At 40.5% G+C, this 18114-nt stretch overlaps 1 protein-coding gene across 3 annotated transcripts in view; it reads left to right on the top strand.

Annotated features, from left to right (window-relative positions):
* Positions 1-559: 559 nt before the first annotated feature.
* Positions 560-18114, top strand: part of rad9a (RAD9 checkpoint clamp component A) — a 72837-nt gene continuing 55282 nt past the window's right edge. Inside the window, exons 1-2 of one of the 3 annotated variants that reach the window (XM_018095339.2) lie at positions 561-753; positions 1092-1168. The gene's annotated coding sequence lies outside the window, so the exon portion shown is untranslated. Of the gene's footprint in view, positions 754-1091; positions 1169-18114 lie in introns of all 3 variants that reach the window. The other 2 variants (NM_001005810.1, XM_018095342.2) reach the window with 2 other exon arrangements.

An 18114-nucleotide genomic window follows, 5' to 3' on the forward strand; every position in this document is an offset into this window, starting at 1 on the left:
TTCGTATATTTTGCCTTCCACTTAGCGAAGGCCACCCCTTTGAAATAGAGTCCCAATGTGCCCCATGCTCTAACCATAGCCTGGCATTTAAAGTGCTTTTTAGCCAAAAAGGGGTTACATACACAAAACCTCCCCCAAAATTATCTAACATGCCAAAAACATAAGCACACTCCAAAACTCTTCCCCATAGTTTAAAATTGTGCAACACGTCAACCCAGCTGGAAAAAAAAAATCAATAACCACCCTTCAAAAAAATGCACACCCCCAAAACTCATCAGCACCCTTACCCCAAAAAATACAAGCACTCCACATATAAGCAGGCTCCAACAACCCCCTAAAATTAAGGGCACACACCTTACATAGAATAGATCCACAGCCTCCACTGAACATCAAGTGTCCCAGTATTCAGGCAACTGAATAAACTCCTACATTTAATTCTGTCCCAAGAAAAAAATAATGCTACCCAGCGCAACCCAATACTCAATAGCGCACTGTGACACTACTTTTAATGAGCCATTCTCTCCATAGCATCCCCGAGTAACCACCTATAATCTATTTACACAGGCATTTGAAGAAGGCGCTGAATGTTACGTGTTGGAGACGTCGCCACGTCTTCACGTGTTTGTGACGTCACTCACGGCCACAGGAACTAGATATATAAATGGCTTTTGGAAACCGTTTAAGACCGAGTCGGGACTGAGGGCTGAGTTAAGAGAAGCGGACCTGTCCAGCTAAAAGCGGGACTATTGGGCGGTATGTGAGCGGGGCCGACCTTTAAAATTAGTTGATAGTATATCCTTTTTCTGAAAAGGAGAACGTTTAGACTAAAGCGTAAGATGGTACAACTCGTTACTTTAAGACCAAAAACCTCCAAATAAGTTGTCTTGAATATGCCTTTGGATCAGCACGAACGTACATGCAGTCGTCATTTAGAGGCATTAATGCTTAACAATTTTAATTGGCTAGTTGTTAAAATTTGACCTACACGAATGCATTAATCCATAGAAATGCATATTATGGGTCTCTACTGAACTGGTAACAATACTTTCAAATACGCATTATGACTATTTTTTTAATTTTTTTTTTTTAAGCTGTAGTGCAAGAGGAAGTTCTCTAAATGAAGATTGAAGGGGTTCTCCTTTCAAAAACTTGTTTTGCTTATAGAAAGGTAATGCAATTCTAATTAACTGTCCAATATACTTTATTTACAAACTTTCAGTAGTTTTAAAGTGATTTGTTAATGTAATATCTAAAAAGCTTTATTTGTCTTGCTTACATTCTCTGCACTCCTGGCTTTGATTTTGGAGCAATAATACAAGGCAGCTGGATAAAAATACCTAGAGGAGACCTGACCCTGTAACATTGTTTTAAGAGTAAAGGTGGCCATACACGCACCAATAATATCGTACGAAACCTCGTTTCGTACGATATTCGGTGCGTGTATGGTATGTCGGCGAGTCGACCGATATCGCAGGAAGCTGCTGATATCGGCCGACTCGCCGATCGGACCAGTTTGAAAATTTTGATTGGGCGCCATAGAAGGCGCCTGACCAAAATCTCCCTTCAGCGCTGAATCAGCAGAAGGAGCAGAAGGAGGTAGAAATCCTATTGTTTCTACCTCCTTACCGATGGTTGCACGAAACATCGTCAGATTGCCACGTGTATGGCCAGCTTAAGACCCAGACAATAGAAAGGGATAGAGAATTACTGCTTTTATTTGCAATTCCATGTACAGGTAATATAGTGTAAGGTGCATAGATAGGGAAGAAACTTTGTGATGTTACATGTCTCTGTGTATTGAAATTGAATAAATGGGCTTAAAGGAAAAAGAAAGTCAAAGTCACTTGGGGGTGCCAAAATGTTAGGCACCCCCAAGTGACTTTGACCACCTACATTTTACCCCGGGCTGGTGCCCCTGTGAGGAGGGAACAGCACCAGCCCGGGGTAGCTGCCGGCGCTTGCCTCTGCCTGATTCGCTGCGCGTGCATGCGCAGTAGAGTGAAAAGCCGAACTTAAACTTTAAAGTCGGCTTTTCACTCTACTGCGCATTCGCCCACCGCTGGCATTCCAGAAACGGAAGCCGGAATAAGGAAACGATCCGCTCCAGGTGCCCCGGGCTGGTGCTATTTTCTCCTAACAGGGGCACCAGCCCGGGGTACGAGGTAAGCGGTTAAAGTCACTTGGGGTGCCTAACATTTTGGCACCCCCAAGTGATTTTACCTTTCGTTTCCCTTTAAATGAGAAGGAAAGGCTAATAGTTAATTTCAAGCTGCAGGCATACCTTCAGTTTTCTCAATAGTGCCTTTAAGTCCCCCCATATTTCTCCTGTTCAGATGATCAGAAACCTCATAGGAAAAAAAAAATCTAAGCTTTGAAAAGAAAGTTCCCATAATTCCTCACTCCTGGACCGAGACCATTGTACATGCTCAGTTTGTAAGACGATGAGGAAGTTTCCTACTGATTGGCTCAGATCACACATTTCTAAGAGGGGGGGGGGGAAGTGAGTTCTTAGCATTCTTGAGGGAGGGGGAGAGAGCTGCATGTCTCTGGCACAGGAAAACAAAGACAACAAATCCTGTTTCTTTTGAGAGAACTCAGTGCAGTGTTTTTATAGACCTTTCCCTTTCTGATAAATACTTTCAGCTTAAAGGAGACATATTGGAAACATTGAAAAAACCCCAATTTTGTAGGCAATTATGAATAATATATGGTGCTGATTTCACTTTTGGCTAAATTGAACACTGTCAAAAATGGCCCCTTTATTGGAGCTCCCTATAGATCATCTCAGGTCTCTGTCAGGACATGCCCACCTTTCATTTGAAATGATGTGATGTGCAGTGTCATTTTTTCATCTGACCAAGCTTCAACATGTTTTTTCTTTAGCAGTGGTGTCTTGCGCGTTGAGCCTGCAAAGAGGCCATGTTGGTTGAGTGCATTACTTATTGTTTTTTTTAAACAACTGTACAAGGTGTTTCTGAAGCTCTCCATGAGTGATCCTTGGCTCTTGGACAATTTTTCTGATTATTCTTTTGATTACTCTGTCAGAAATATTGGGAGGAACACCTGGTCGTGCCCTTTTAATGTGAAATGATGTTCTTTCCTCTTCCGGGTTATGGCCCCAACTGTGCTCACTGGAACATTCAGAAGCTTAGAAATACATCTATAACTAATGCCATCAGTATGTATTGCAACAATAAGGTTGCAAAGGTCTTGAGAGAGCTCTTTGCTATTACCCATCATGAGATGCTTCTTGTGTGATACCTTGGTAATGAGAAACCATTTATTAGGACTAAGCCAGCTGAAATTATTTTGCACTGATAGGGGGCAGGATTGCTTTCAAAATACTGACAAATGTCAGCAGGTTTCTTTGCTTTCCATGCCTCTTCTTCATGTGTTCAATACTTATTCCCTGTGTCATTCCACTTTATTACACATAACTTAATTTAAAGACTTATTTGTTTTGATTTCTTTGTATGTGTGGATTTCTTGGGTTGTTACCAATATCTGGTGTAAATTTCATGTCAATAGCCCCTTTTGAAATATATTTACTGTGAAAAATGTTGATGTGTGCAATACTTCTTTTCCCTGCTGAATGTGCATCATGGGCTGTTCGATGGGGTTGGACTTGAGCAACTTTTTTTTTTTTTCCCTAACCCCTATTAACTATGAAACGTCCAATATATAGTAACACTGAGGGGCAGATTTATCATAGTGTGAAATTAGATCTCGTCACAGAAACACTCCATTTCATTCATGGGATTTTTAGAAGTGTATTTATCAATAGGTGAAAGATCTATTTGATAAATAATTTTGATTGATAAGCTTTTAAAACAAACCTTCCTTTCCTTGTTTTACTCACCAAAAAAAAAAAAAAGCCGCACAGGTATTAATTATAAAAGTGCCTCTCAGTAAATTCACTCTTTACTTATAATAATTCAATAGGCTTAACCCTTTAAGTGCCAGCCGAATTCGTCATTTCAGTTCCCCCCAGTGCCAGACGTTTTGTAAACATTCTGTGCTCTCTCAATGTAGGGGCTTTTACTGGGGGCAGGGTTAAGTTTAGGTAGGCAAACTATATATTGTTTTTTTCAGGAGAACCTGAGCTTTCCAAATCTACCTGAGTTTTTGTGTATTTCCACTTCTGGAACAAGATTTAGAGCTTGAAATACAAAAAAAAAAAAGAAAAAATGCTATTTTTCATGATATAAGGATTTATACCAGAAACACATTTTATTTTATGGACAAATATTCAACTGATTTGGAAAGCCTCATGTCTCCCGAACGTGCCAATACCTGATATGTATAGTTTTATTGAGATTTCTGACTTCTATAGATCAAAAACTCCCAGCAGTAAATTACTAAATTTTAAAAGCATTACAGCAGAATACGGCATACTTTACATTCCAAAGCCAAAAATCCTGGAATATTAGGTTTACCCCAGGAAACCATACATTTTTGAAAACTACACATTCTGACGAATCCGAAATGGGTAACTATGTCTTCCAACTCCTAAGTACCAAACGGCAATGCTTTACTGAATTTAGCATTTTCTATAAAAAATTATGAAAATTCTAAAAAATCACCTCAAATCTTCCATTTTCAAGCACCTTATCTCCCATATAACATTAGGTACAAAGAAAACACACCCTAAATATGAAAGCCAGGGGTCCACTGAACAGTTTGATGCCCATTGTGCATAGGATCACCGATGTATCTGGAATTTAGAGACCCCAAAAGGAAGTTAGTACATACAAATTGCCCAGGAGATCTCTTTAGCTACTGAAAATTCAACACATTTACTGCATTTTCTGTGGGGTAAAAACACAAAAAAATACATTGACCCCCCAAAATCATATATTTTTGGAAAGTACACATTCGGACGAATTCAAAATTGGTACCCATGTCTTTCTACTCCAAACTACTGAGTCGCAATTCTTTCCCAAAATTGCCAGTTTTGATGAAATACCTAAAAATCACATCAAATCTTCCACTTTCAAGCACCTTATCTCCCACATAACATTAGGTACCAAAAGAACACACCCTAAATATGAAAGCCAAGGGTCCGCTGAACAGTTTGATGCCCATTGTGCATAGGATCACCAATGTATCTGGCATTTAGAGACCCCATAAGGAAGTTAGTGCATACAAATTGCCCAGGAGATCTCTTTAGCTACTGAAAATTCAACACATTTACTGCATTTTCTGTGGGGTAAAAACACAAAAAAATACATTGACCCCCCAAAATCATATATTTTTGGAAAGTACACATTCGGACGAATTCAAAATTGGTACCCATGTCTTTCTACTCCAAACTACTGAGTCGCAATTCTTTCCCAAAATTGCCAGTTTTGATGAAATACCTAAAAATCACATCAAATCTTCCACTTTCAAGCACCTTATCTCCCACATAACATTAGGTACCAAAAGAACACACCCTAAATATGAAAGCCAAGGGTCCGCTGAACAGTTTGATGCCCATTGTGCATAGGATCACCGATGTATCTGGCATTTAGAGACCCCAAAAGGAAGTTAGTGCATACATAGTGTATACACTGCAATATAAGCTACCGGCATGTGCATTATGCGGCATAAGACCCCCTAACAGTAAGGAGACCCTAGAAAACTATACATTTTCCAAAAGTACACAATCTGACAAAAACAAAAATGGGTAAATACATCTTTCTACTGCAAACTACCAAACTACAAAGCTATGCTAAACAGAACGATTTTTTTGACATTTCTGAAAATTGTCACAAAGCTTGCATTTTACCCCATTATGTACCCCCACATTTTGTACCGTATCAACATAAAACATTCTAAATATGAACGCCAGGGGTCTACTGAACAGTTTGATGCCCTATATGCATAGATTTACCAAACTATGTGGGGTACAGGGGCACCCAAGTAAAAATAGTGCATATGAATTTTCACATAAGATGCTTCGGCTCATGCAGTTTTTGCACCCGGTATGTGTATTATGTGCCATACGACCACCTAACAGTAAGGAGACCCTAGAAAACCATATATTTTCCGAAAGTACACATTCTGACAAAACAAAAATGGGTAAATAAAACTTTCTACTACAAACTACAAAGCTATGCTAAACAGAACGGTTTTTGTGACATTTCTGAAAATCAAGCGAACAAGAACTATGCATAACTGAAAATGCTATAAAATGGCTAAACATGCAGTAAAATACCCTAAAATCCACCAAAATCACAGAAAATGTAGTAGAAACACCAAAATAATACACAAAAGATATTGCGCAGTGCGGTTAGCGAATACACTATCCGCAATGGCAATAAAACATTTTTTTCAGGCAGGAATAAAAACGATGCGATTAGAAAAAAAAAATTTTACAAAATTACATAAGTGTGTAAGTGTGTGTGTACATTAGGTAAAATGTGTTTTGTGTGCATGTATGCAAGTAAGTGTGTGTAAGTGTAAGTGTTGTGAATGTTTGAAATCTCCCAACTCCCCTAAAATGTATGTGTTTGTGTGTAAATGTGAGTATAAGGGGCTGATTTACTAACCCACGAATCCGACCCGAATTGGAAAAGTCCCGACTTGAAAACGAACATTTTGCGATTACTTTGCGATTTTTTCGTATGTTTTGCGATTTTTTCGGATTCTGTACGAATTTTTCGTTACCAATACGATTTTTGCGTAAAAACGCGAGTTTTTCATATCCATTACGAAAGTTGCGTAAAAAGTTGCGCATTTTTCGTAGCGTTAAAACTTACGCGAAAAGTTGCGCATTTTTCGTAGCGTTAAAACTTAACGCTATGAAAAATGCGCAACTTTTCGCGTAAGTTTTAACGCTACGCAAAATGCGCAACTTTTTACGCAACTTTCGTAATGGATAGGAAAACTCGCGTTTTTACGCAAAAATCGTATTGGATCCGAAAAATTCGTAAAGAATCCGAAAAAATCGCAAAACATACGAAAAAATCGCAAAGTACCGATCATTACGAAAAAAACGCAATCGGACTCCATTCGACCCGTTCGTGGGTAAGTAAATCGGCCCCTAAGTGTGTATTAGTGTATTATTAGTGTATTATGTGTGTGTATGTGTGTTTTTGCCACTTACCTGTGTAGGAGATCGTTGATCTGCAGGGAGACACACGCAGCACGAGTCCGGCAGTGAGTATCAGCAGCAGGAAGGAGGGGGGCCAGCAGGAAGGGAGCAGAGAAAGGCAGAAGGCGATCGTGAAATCCAGGAATGGATTTCACGTGCCTGCCTTTTCTTATGTGGCCCCTGGGCGATCGCACCCCAGGGGCCACTCGTTCCCCACCTCTGACTATTGTCTGGAGGCTGGGGAACGAGCGGGGAGCGAAGGAGCGGCTTGAAAAGCCGCTTCTCCGCTCCCAAACCCGGAAGTGCCCCAGGACGTAGAATCTACGTTCTGTGGCACTTAGGTCCTTTAGTACCCAGGACGTAGATTCTACGTCCTGTGGCACTAAAAAGGTTAAAGGAATGTAAACCCTACATCTTCCTGCCATGTATATAAGTTGGGCACAGCTCCACCCAAACCACACAAACAAATAGCAGCTTTCACCTGGTGGCCATATTCCCTCTCTGGACTGTATATATATATATATATATATATCTATATCGAACCCAGGGTGGCACTCTGCTTCAGCTCTTAGCTCGGGTGCAAGGTAAATGATTTAGAAATTTCTCATGCCTTGAGAAAGGTCCCGATGGGGACCGAAACATAACGTTGGCTGTTCATGCGTTTTTAATACACAATTGATTGTTTTTGGAATATAACTCGGTGTTGCTGGTCTTTTTTGGATATGTATATATATATATATATCATGTGATCTCTGGGGGAGCACACAGCCCATCACTAAATGGTGGATCAATGGAAAGGAAGTAAAAGGGCAATATATATATATATATATATATATATATATACAAGAACAGAGAGGAGCACACCCTCTGAGTGAAAAACATCTGCCCTCGGTGCTGGTCAAACAGTTCAATAGACAAGCAGAGTACCGCACACAAAGGGACTTCATGAAAATAAAAAAAGTTTATTGGAAAAATCCGACGTTTCGAGCACCAAACTGTGCTCTTCCTCAGGGACAAACCAAAAGACACAATGCATACAAACCCCTTAAATACCCTAATGTGAAAAAATGGCGCCAAAAAGTGCAGGTCATCACCATAGTAACCCAAGTACACAAATAGCATGTAACAGTACATAAATAAAAATCACAAGTGTAGAAACAAACAGGCATAATTGCATATATATCTAGCTACTGGATGAAAGCAAAACAGAATGAAACAAATGAAATATGTGTAGCCGATGTACGTAGTAAAAGTATCTAATTACACAAGAAACAGTGTTGCAAAAAAGTGAACTAAAACAGCTCCCAACAGAAGCAAGTACAGCCTACCATTTAGAAATCACCGGAGAAATAGAATAGTTAGTGTCATACCAGGAGGCGGTGGGGGAATCCATCGTCCATGGCAGAGAGAGATCGCTGCTAAGCATAAGAGTTACTGCCGCCCGACACACTATCATTGTCATAGTAATATGTGACGTCATCATATGGAGTCAGACATAGCGCCGTTGCTATGGCAGCGGCTGAAGCAGAGCCGATTGGAAAAACTATCAGGCCATAGCTGGGGGGCATGCGCAAGTCATTAGGCACATCACAAATGCAAAGGAATAAAGGGTATGAGATAAAAAAGAGTAAAGGGTATAGGATAAAAAAAGAAAAATAGCGGGTAAAAAAAGAAGAAACGTAACAGTAGTGCGAGGGATCAATAGATTAATGCTTAAATAGAACAACAGTCACAGAAGGGGAAAGGCTAAAACAAAAAACAAAAAGCAAAAAATGTGCCAGTACAAAAGTTAGAGTTCTACACAGTTTTGTCGCACGCCATGTATAAGGCGTAAATGCGAGGCCCGTGTAATTAGATCACCTCTGTCGCCAGTAAGATATGCCACTAGGACACTGCTCATACCTAGATCGGTATAGCGAATTCGCACCGCTATGGGTGCTTAACAATTACACCACTGCGGGTGCTGAACAGTATTATTTAAGAGGGCTAGTAGCTGCACCGCACCAAGTGCTGCTCCATGCCAGCTTTTTAGAAACCGTTCTTGGTAGCACTGTGTGCCAAAATGAGTGCTGATTCAACAACACTGTTGTGGGCAAAACTGGTTAAAGAATTGGCACATGATGCCTATACCAGTATAAGCCTTAATAGGAGGTATCAGAGCGGGCAGTGAGTGTAGAACAAAGAGGCACTATATGTGACTGTGTACACGCCAGGGTAAACTACCAAAATGTGAGTGCTACAATGACAGAGAATAAGGGATATTTCGCCGTCAGTGCTTCAATCGTAACGACCCATCTCCATTAGACTATAGATGGTGGGCATATGGCTAGAAACGTATCATGCTAGACTTGCAGGATCATACAATGAGGTAAATAGGAATAGAAATAAAAAATAAAAATAAAAATAAAAATAAAAGGAAAAAGAAGAAAAGTAAGCAGAACAAAAGACACCAGATATAGTGAAAGATGCTACAAATACCGTAAAGGTGAAGGGCTAAGTAATGTAGGGACAGCAAACAATATAGAAGACATACAGTGACAGTGAAAGTAAAATAAACTGATATTCCGTAGATGGTGTACATAAAATCAACGCTGTACTGAGTTCAGGAGAAAGACAAAATTATATAGGTTATAGAACAAAATCACACCAAGGCTTAGATATCTATATAAACTGGAGCACAACACTAAAGTCAGCCAGTAGTCAGGGTTCTAAAATAGAGTCACACACGGCATAACTGGCGCCGGGAGGTAAACAAGGATCGAAAAATTGAGAAAAATGAACTCCTGACAAATAAAGACAATACAAAGAAATTACTGGTTGCATATGTGTCAAAGATCACAGTCAAATGAAAATGGAGAGTGGGAGTACTTCATTCAGTCCACGTGGATTGACAGTGTCCAGTTTGAAGATCCATCTGGATTCCAACTTAAGCAGTTCCAAATCTCGGTTACCTCCCCTCCTAGGGACCGGAACGTGGTCTATCAGCATATGTCTGAATTGAGGAAGAGAATGTTTAGCAGTCACAAAATGTTTAGCTACAGGTTGATCAGCACTCCCAGAGGAAAGACCTGCTCGGATCGCACACCGATGATTGTTCATTCTGTCTCTGTATGCTGTAGCAGCTTTTCCAACGTATGCAAGGCCACAGGGGCACCATGCCATGTATACCACATAGTTGCTAGTACAAGTCAATCTGTGGCGGATTTTAAAGGTTCGACCAGTGTGTGGATGTCTGAAGGTGGTTCCCTGGACCATCCCATTGCAAGTCTGACAGCCAGTGCATTTAAAGCACCCTGGTTTGTGTAATGAGCCTAGCCAAGTGGTAGGTTTTGTTGGGGGTTTCAGGTCCTTGACCATCAGCATATCGCCCAAATTTTTTGCTCTCCTATAGCCCATGAGGGGTTTCTTAATTCCTGCAAAGGGTAGTGAAACATCCGACGTAACAATGTCCCATCTATTAAGGAGAGACTGTTGTAGGTTTCTGCTTTCTACAGAAAAGGTGTTAGTGAAAATCAATGGGGGCTGTGTGTCCCGAGATCTGGTCTTAGGGGTTAATAGGTCATCCTGGGTAAACTTCAGTGCTTTGGTTTTCTGTTCCAATATCAATTTTAAGCTATAACCCCGTTGTGCAAATCTATCGGCCATCTGGTTGACTTGAGCAACTGCTTTGTTGTGATCAGAGTTATTTCTGATTACCCGAAGGAATTGAGAGAACAAGACCCCCCTAGAGGTAGAACTAGGGTGATGAGACTGTGCGTGTAGGATGGTGTTGCGATCCGTGGGCTTACGAAAAAGTGTGGTGCCTAAGTGATCACCAATTTTGAAAATCTCTAAGTCGAGGAAATGAATAGAGTTGTCATTCCACTCTGCTGTAAATCTTACTGGGCTGGGTAAGTCATTCAAATAGTTAACAAAGTCAGACAAGTCAGAATCAGTGCCCTGCCAAATCATAAAGCAGTCATCTATGTAGCGTTTATAGAATAATATGGACGTTCCTATTCTGGGGTAAATGTATGTGAGCTCGTAGTGATGCATAAACAGATTGGCAAATGACGGGGCAACATTAGACCCCATGGCGGTGCCTGAGGTCTGTAGGTAAAACCTGTTCTCAAACAAAAAGTAATTATGTGTCAGCACAAAATCAAGAAGGGCACATAAAAATTCAGTGGGAGGATTGGAGTGGCCAGAGTTGGTGAGTGATGATCGGATCACTTCTATCCCAGCCTTATGAGGGATAATCGTATACAAGCTGGACACATCCATAGAGACTAGTGTACAGTCATGAGGAATGGACAGAGTACGTAACAAGGAGATCAAATGAGTGCTGTCCTGTATGTAGGAATCCATGGATTTCACTAAAGGCTGTAAAAAGTGATCCAAATAAACAGCTACAGGTTGGCACAGAGAGTCTGTGGCCGAAATAATCGGTCTGCCCGGGGGTTTGTCCAAAGATTTATGAATCTTGGGAATAGTATAGATAAATGGAATAGAACAGGTGGGGAAAGACTTACTACCAGTTAAAACTGACATTGCCTCCACAGAAAATCTTTCTCTGCACACTCTTAAACAAGACAAATCAATAGACTGGCTAAAAAAACTTGACGATAACATAAAGAAACATCGGGAAGATTTAATTAACTTCAAAGAGAGCAAGCTCAACACTGTTAAGAGAGATTATCAGGACCGACGTGTATATGGGTGGCTGTTGGGCTTGACTGATCGCAAGCAGAGACCAAGGGTTAGAACCAGGTTCAATAAGAAGCCTCATACACTGAACACTATAGATAGTTCTGGACACTCTTCTGACTCTGATCTGACCACCTCTACTGAATCCAGTACTCCCTCTTTTTTAGGGGTTTCCACAAGGTCCCAGGGACCAAGAAAGGCCACAGAAATAGACGGCCAAGGAGGGGCAGGGGGGGGCACTCGACAAAAACCCCCCAGACAACCCCACGGTCAGACGACCAAGAGACGGTGATCTTTAATTTATCTAAGCATATTATGTCCAAACAAGAGATGTCTGTTTTATCTAAGGGTATGTCTTTTGTACCTACACACCATGCAGACCCCTTTGAGCTCACACAAGATATATTTAAATTCACACGTACCCTAAAATTGAAGGATCATTTCAAAAACTCTGAAAACTCATCCATTACTTTGTTTAAGCCTAAAAGCAATTATATCCCCCCTAACACTCCAGCTTCCATCTCTACCTTTTCTCGTTTATTGATGAATGATTGCAAAATGATATGCAATGTACCTGACAAATCACGTACTACATATAGTAATCTCTCTAAAGAGGAATGGGGGGCCATTAAAACGCTGAAGTCAGATAATGATCTCATCATACGCCGGGCTGATAAGGGTGGGGCTATTGTCTTGCTCGACAAGCAATACTATCGAACTGAGCTCCTGCAGCAGTTATCCGACACCACTACCTATAGCAATCTAAGTAAAGATCCAACTATTGAATACGGCCACGAGCTGGGGTCATTACTTCGTCTAGGATTAGACAGTGGCTGGGTAGATATGCCTACCTATGAATTTTTGATCAGTCCTAATCCCAGAATTCCATTTATCTATACTATTCCCAAGATTCATAAATCTTTGGACAAACCCCCGGGCAGACCGATTATTTCGGCCACAGACTCTCTGTGCCAACCTGTAGCTGTTTATTTGGATCACTTTTTACAGCCTTTAGTGAAATCCATGGATTCCTACATACAGGACAGCACTCATTTGATCTCCTTGTTACGTACTCTGTCCATTCCTCATGACTGTACACTAGTCTCTATGGATGTGTCCAGCTTGTATACGATTATCCCTCATAAGGCTGGGATAGAAGTGATCCGATCATCACTCACCAACTCTGGCCACTCCAATCCTCCCACTGAATTTTTATGTGCCCTTCTTGATTTTGTGCTGACACATAATTACTTTTTGTTTGAGAACAGGTTTTACCTACAGACCTCAGGCACCGCCATGGGGTCTAATGTTGCCCCGTCATTTGCCAATCTGTTTATGCATCACTACGAGCTCACATACATTTACCCCAGAATAGGAACGTCCATATTATTCTATAAACGCTACATAGATGACTGCTTTATGATTTGGCAGGGCACTGATTCTGACTTGTCTGACTTTGTTAACTATTTGAATGACTTACCCAGCCCAGTAAGATTTACAGCAGAGTGGAATGACAACTCTATTCATTTCCTCGACTTAGAGATTTTCAAAATTGGTGATCACTTAGGCACCACACTTTTTCGTAAGCCCACGGATCGCAACACCATCCTACACGCACAGTCTCATCACCCTAGTTCTACCTCTAGGGGGGTCTTGTTCTCTCAATTCCTTCGGGTAATCAGAAATAACTCTGATCACAACAAAGCAGTTGCTCAAGTCAACCAGATGGCCGATAGATTTGCACAACGGGGTTATAGCTTAAAATTGATATTGGAACAGAAAACCAAAGCACTGAAGTTTACCCAGGATGACCTATTAACCCCTAAGACCAGATCTCGGGACACACAGCCCCCATTGATTTTCACTAACACCTTTTCTGTAGAAAGCAGAAACCTACAACAGTCTCTCCTTAATAGATGGGACATTGTTACGTCGGATGTTTCACTACCCTTTGCAGGAATTAAGAAACCCCTCATGGGCTATAGGAGAGCAAAAAATTTGGGCGATATGCTGATGGTCAAGGACCTGAAACCCCCAACAAAACCTACCACTTGGCTAGGCTCATTACACAAACCAGGGTGCTTTAAATGCACTGGCTGTCAGACTTGCAATGGGATGGTCCAGGGAACCACCTTCAGACATCCACACACTGGTCGAACCTTTAAAATCCGCCACAGATTGACTTGTACTAGCAACTATGTGGTATACATGGCATGGTGCCCCTGTGGCCTTGCATACGTTGGAAAAGCTGCTACAGCATACAGAGACAGAATGAACAATCATCGGTGTGCGATCCGAGCAGGTCTTTCCTCTGGGAGTGCTGATCAACCTGTAGCTAAACATTTTGTGACTGCTAAACATTCTCTTCCTCAATTCAGACATATGCTGATAGACCACGTTCCGGTCCCTAGGAGGGGAGGTAACCGAGATTTGGAACTGCTTAAGTTGGAATCCAGATGGATCTTCAAACTGGACACTGTCAATCCACGTGGACTGAATGAAGTACTCCCACTCTCCATTTTCATTTGACTGTGATCTTTGACACATATGCAACCAGTAATTTCTTTGTATTGTCTTTATTTGTCAGGAGTTCATTTTTCTCAATTTTTCGATCCTTGTTTACCTCCCGGCGCCAGTTATGCCGTGTGTGACTCTATTTTAGAACCCTGACTACTGGCTGACTTTAGTGTTGTGCTCCAGTTTATATAGATATCTAAGCCTTGGTGTGATTTTGTTCTATAACCTATATAATTTTGTCTTTCTCCTGAACTCAGTACAGCGTTGATTTTATGTACACCATCTACGGAATATCAGTTTATTTTACTTTCACTGTCACTGTATGTCTTCTATATTGTTTGCTGTCCCTACATTACTTAGCCCTTCACCTTTACGGTATTTGTAGCATCTTTCACTATATCTGGTGTCTTTTGTTCTGCTTACTTTTCTTCTTTTTCCTTTTATTTTTATTTTTATTTTTATTTTTTATTTCTATTCCTATTTACCTCATTGTATGATCCTGCAAGTCTAGCATGATACGTTTCTAGCCATATGCCCACCATCTATAGTCTAATGGAGATGGGTCGTTACGATTGAAGCACTGACGGCGAAATATCCCTTATTCTCTGTCATTGTAGCACTCACATTTTGGTAGTTTACCCTGGCGTGTACACAGTCACATATAGTGCCTCTTTGTTCTACACTCACTGCCCGCTCTGATACCTCCTATTAAGGCTTATACTGGTATAGGCATCATGTGCCAATTCTTTAACCAGTTTTGCCCACAACAGTGTTGTTGAATCAGCACTCATTTTGGCACACAGTGCTACCAAGAACGGTTTCTAAAAAGCTGGCATGGAGCAGCACTTGGTGCGGTGCAGCTACTAGCCCTCTTAAATAATACTGTTCAGCACCCGCAGTGGTGTAATTGTTAAGCACCCATAGCGGTGCGAATTCGCTATACCGATCTAGGTATGAGCAGTGTCCTAGTGGCATATCTTACTGGCGACAGAGGTGATCTAATTACACGGGCCTCGCATTTACGCCTTATACATGGCGTGCGACAAAACTGTGTAGAACTCTAACTTTTGTACTGGCACATTTTTTGCTTTTTGTTTTTTGTTTTAGCCTTTCCCCTTCTGTGACTGTTGTTCTATTTAAGCATTAATCTATTGATCCCTCGCACTACTGTTACGTTTCTTCTTTTTTTACCCGCTATTTTTCTTTTTTTATCCTATACCCTTTACTCTTTTTTATCTCATACCCTTTATTCCTTTGCATTTGTGATGTGCCTAATGACTTGCGCATGCCCCCCAGCTATGGCCTGATAGTTTTTCCAATCGGCTCTGCTTCAGCCGCTGCCATAGCAACGGCGCTATGTCTGACTCCATATGATGACGTCACATATTACTATGACAATGATAGTGTGTCGGGCGGCAGTAACTCTTATGCTTAGCAGCGATCTCTCTCTGCCATGGACGATGGATTCCCCCACCGCCTCCTGGTATGACACTAACTATTCTATTTCTCCGGTGATTTCTAAATGGTAGGCTGTACTTGCTTCTGTTGGGAGCTGTTTTAGTTCACTTTTTTGCAACACTGTTTCTTGTGTAATTAGATACTTTTACTACGTACATCGGCTACACATATTTCATTTGTTTCATTCTGTTTTGCTTTCATCCAGTAGCTAGATATATATGCAATTATGCCTGTTTGTTTCTACACTTGTGATTTTTATTTATGTACTGTTACATGCTATTTGTGTACTTGGGTTACTATGGTGATGACCTGCACTTTTTGGCGCCATTTTTTCACATTAGGGTATTTAAGGGGTTTGTATGCATTGTGTCTTTTGGTTTGTCCCTGAGGAAGAGCACAGTTTGGTGCTCGAAACGTCGGATTTTTCCAATAAACTTTTTTTATTTTCATGAAGTCCCTTTGTGTGCGGTACTCTGCTTGTCTATATATATATATATATATATATATATATATATATATATATATATATATATATATATATATATATATATATATATATATATATATATATATATATATATATATATATATATATATATATATATATATATATATATACAGTAGAACCCCCATTTTACGTTTTTCAGGGGACCATGAAAAAAAGATGTTAAATCAGGGAAAATGTAAAATCAGGGAAATGTGTTAAGGACACATAAATGTCAATGATTTAAAGGAAATAAGTACAGGAATATTTTTTTATTTGCAACACCATTCCTTTACTGAGTTATTTCACAGGTTTTAGCAGAAGTACTGAAACAACTTTTTACAGTACTGTAAAACATTTTGCATTTAATGCATGTGTTTACTAAAAGTTTGAATATCACTATAAATTAATAAGATGCGGAAAAGAATACTGTACAACACTGAAACAAAAATCTGTACTCTTTTAAAAATCTGCACCTTGTACAGCTGTTCCCCATACTTGTGCAACTCTCGCGGTATTTTGTACGCTCCCGTATAGGTACGCATGCGCAGTATGAAATATGAGGCGATAGTGGTGATGCTGACCTTCCTAAGATGGTGCCTGTGATCGCAAGACATGGGGGAAACTTTAATTCCTAAAGTAAGCTGTATTTTTACCTTAAAACTAAGCGATTTGCTAGGGAGAGGCATGATAAAAACAGTGTAAAATGCGGGAAATACAAATGTAAAATCCGGGAATAGAGCCCATAGGAATGCATTAAAATTGGTGGGACCACAAAAAAACGGTGTAAAAAGCGGGAAAACTTAAAATCAGGGGATGTAAATTGGGGGTTCTACTGTATATTATATATAATATATATATATATATATAATATATATATATTGCCCTTTTACTACTAGGGGGCCAGTTCATGGTCCCTCAGACTGTTGAAGGGCCAGACTATAGTCCTCAAACTACGGCCCACTCTTGCGCTCTCCCTGCTCCCCCACTTTGTCTCCTCCACTCTGTCCTCTCCCTCTCTCTTCCAGCTTCCTGCTGTGTCTTCCCGCTCCCTGCTCCATCCTCCCTTTGCCGGCTCCCTGCAGCTGGGGCTGGGTAAATTACCTTGGGGGCTGGATTAGGCCTGCGGGCTGTAGTTTTAGGATCCCTGATTTAGATGAATTAGGGTTTTACGTATGAGCTTGTTTATGCGATATATTTTTTATAGAGACCTACATTGTTTGGGGGTATAGTTTTCCTTTTGAGTTTAGGAGAGAAGGTTAGGAAAGAAAACATGTTTCTCCAATGTACAGCTAGAGCAGAGTTTCTATGATAACCTGCAGTACCATATCTGCATTGACTGCTAGACTGGAGGGTGTATTTAGTAACCTGGGTGGAGTACAACTGTGCATGTTTAGTTAGCCAGGAGCCAAAGTCCATTCCTAAGGGAGGCGATTGTGGGTTAGAGGAGAAAAAGCTATCCTAAGTGATTAAGGGGATACTGCAGCGTTACATTGATCTTTGAACAACAGGAGTAGCACGTATTTAAAGATTCAAAAGAGACTGTTCACCGATTACATAACTAACTTCAAATAGAGTAGGCTTTTCATAAATAACATTGGGCTGTCCTTTAGGTGACATTGCCTGGAACAGGTGGTTAATGAATTCTGCAAGCTGCTTTAGCTGAAGAAATTCTATTTTGGGCATGTATCTGTTTATGAAGCACAAATGTCTGTGGGAATTTTAGAGTATAGTTTTATAATGCACTTGTGGGAGTATTTCAACTTACACATATCTTTATTTTTACTAAATAAGACTTCCCGTCCCCACCCAATTTGTTGTAGCAATAATGGCTTAATGTTTATTGGTTTATGTATTAACTTTGCTCACTGTGCAGATTTGATCTAGGGCC

Source organism: Xenopus tropicalis, chromosome 7 (assembly GCF_000004195.4).
Source record: "Xenopus tropicalis strain Nigerian chromosome 7, UCB_Xtro_10.0, whole genome shotgun sequence".
In the NCBI taxonomy this organism is placed as follows: domain Eukaryota; kingdom Metazoa; phylum Chordata; class Amphibia; order Anura; family Pipidae; genus Xenopus; species Xenopus tropicalis.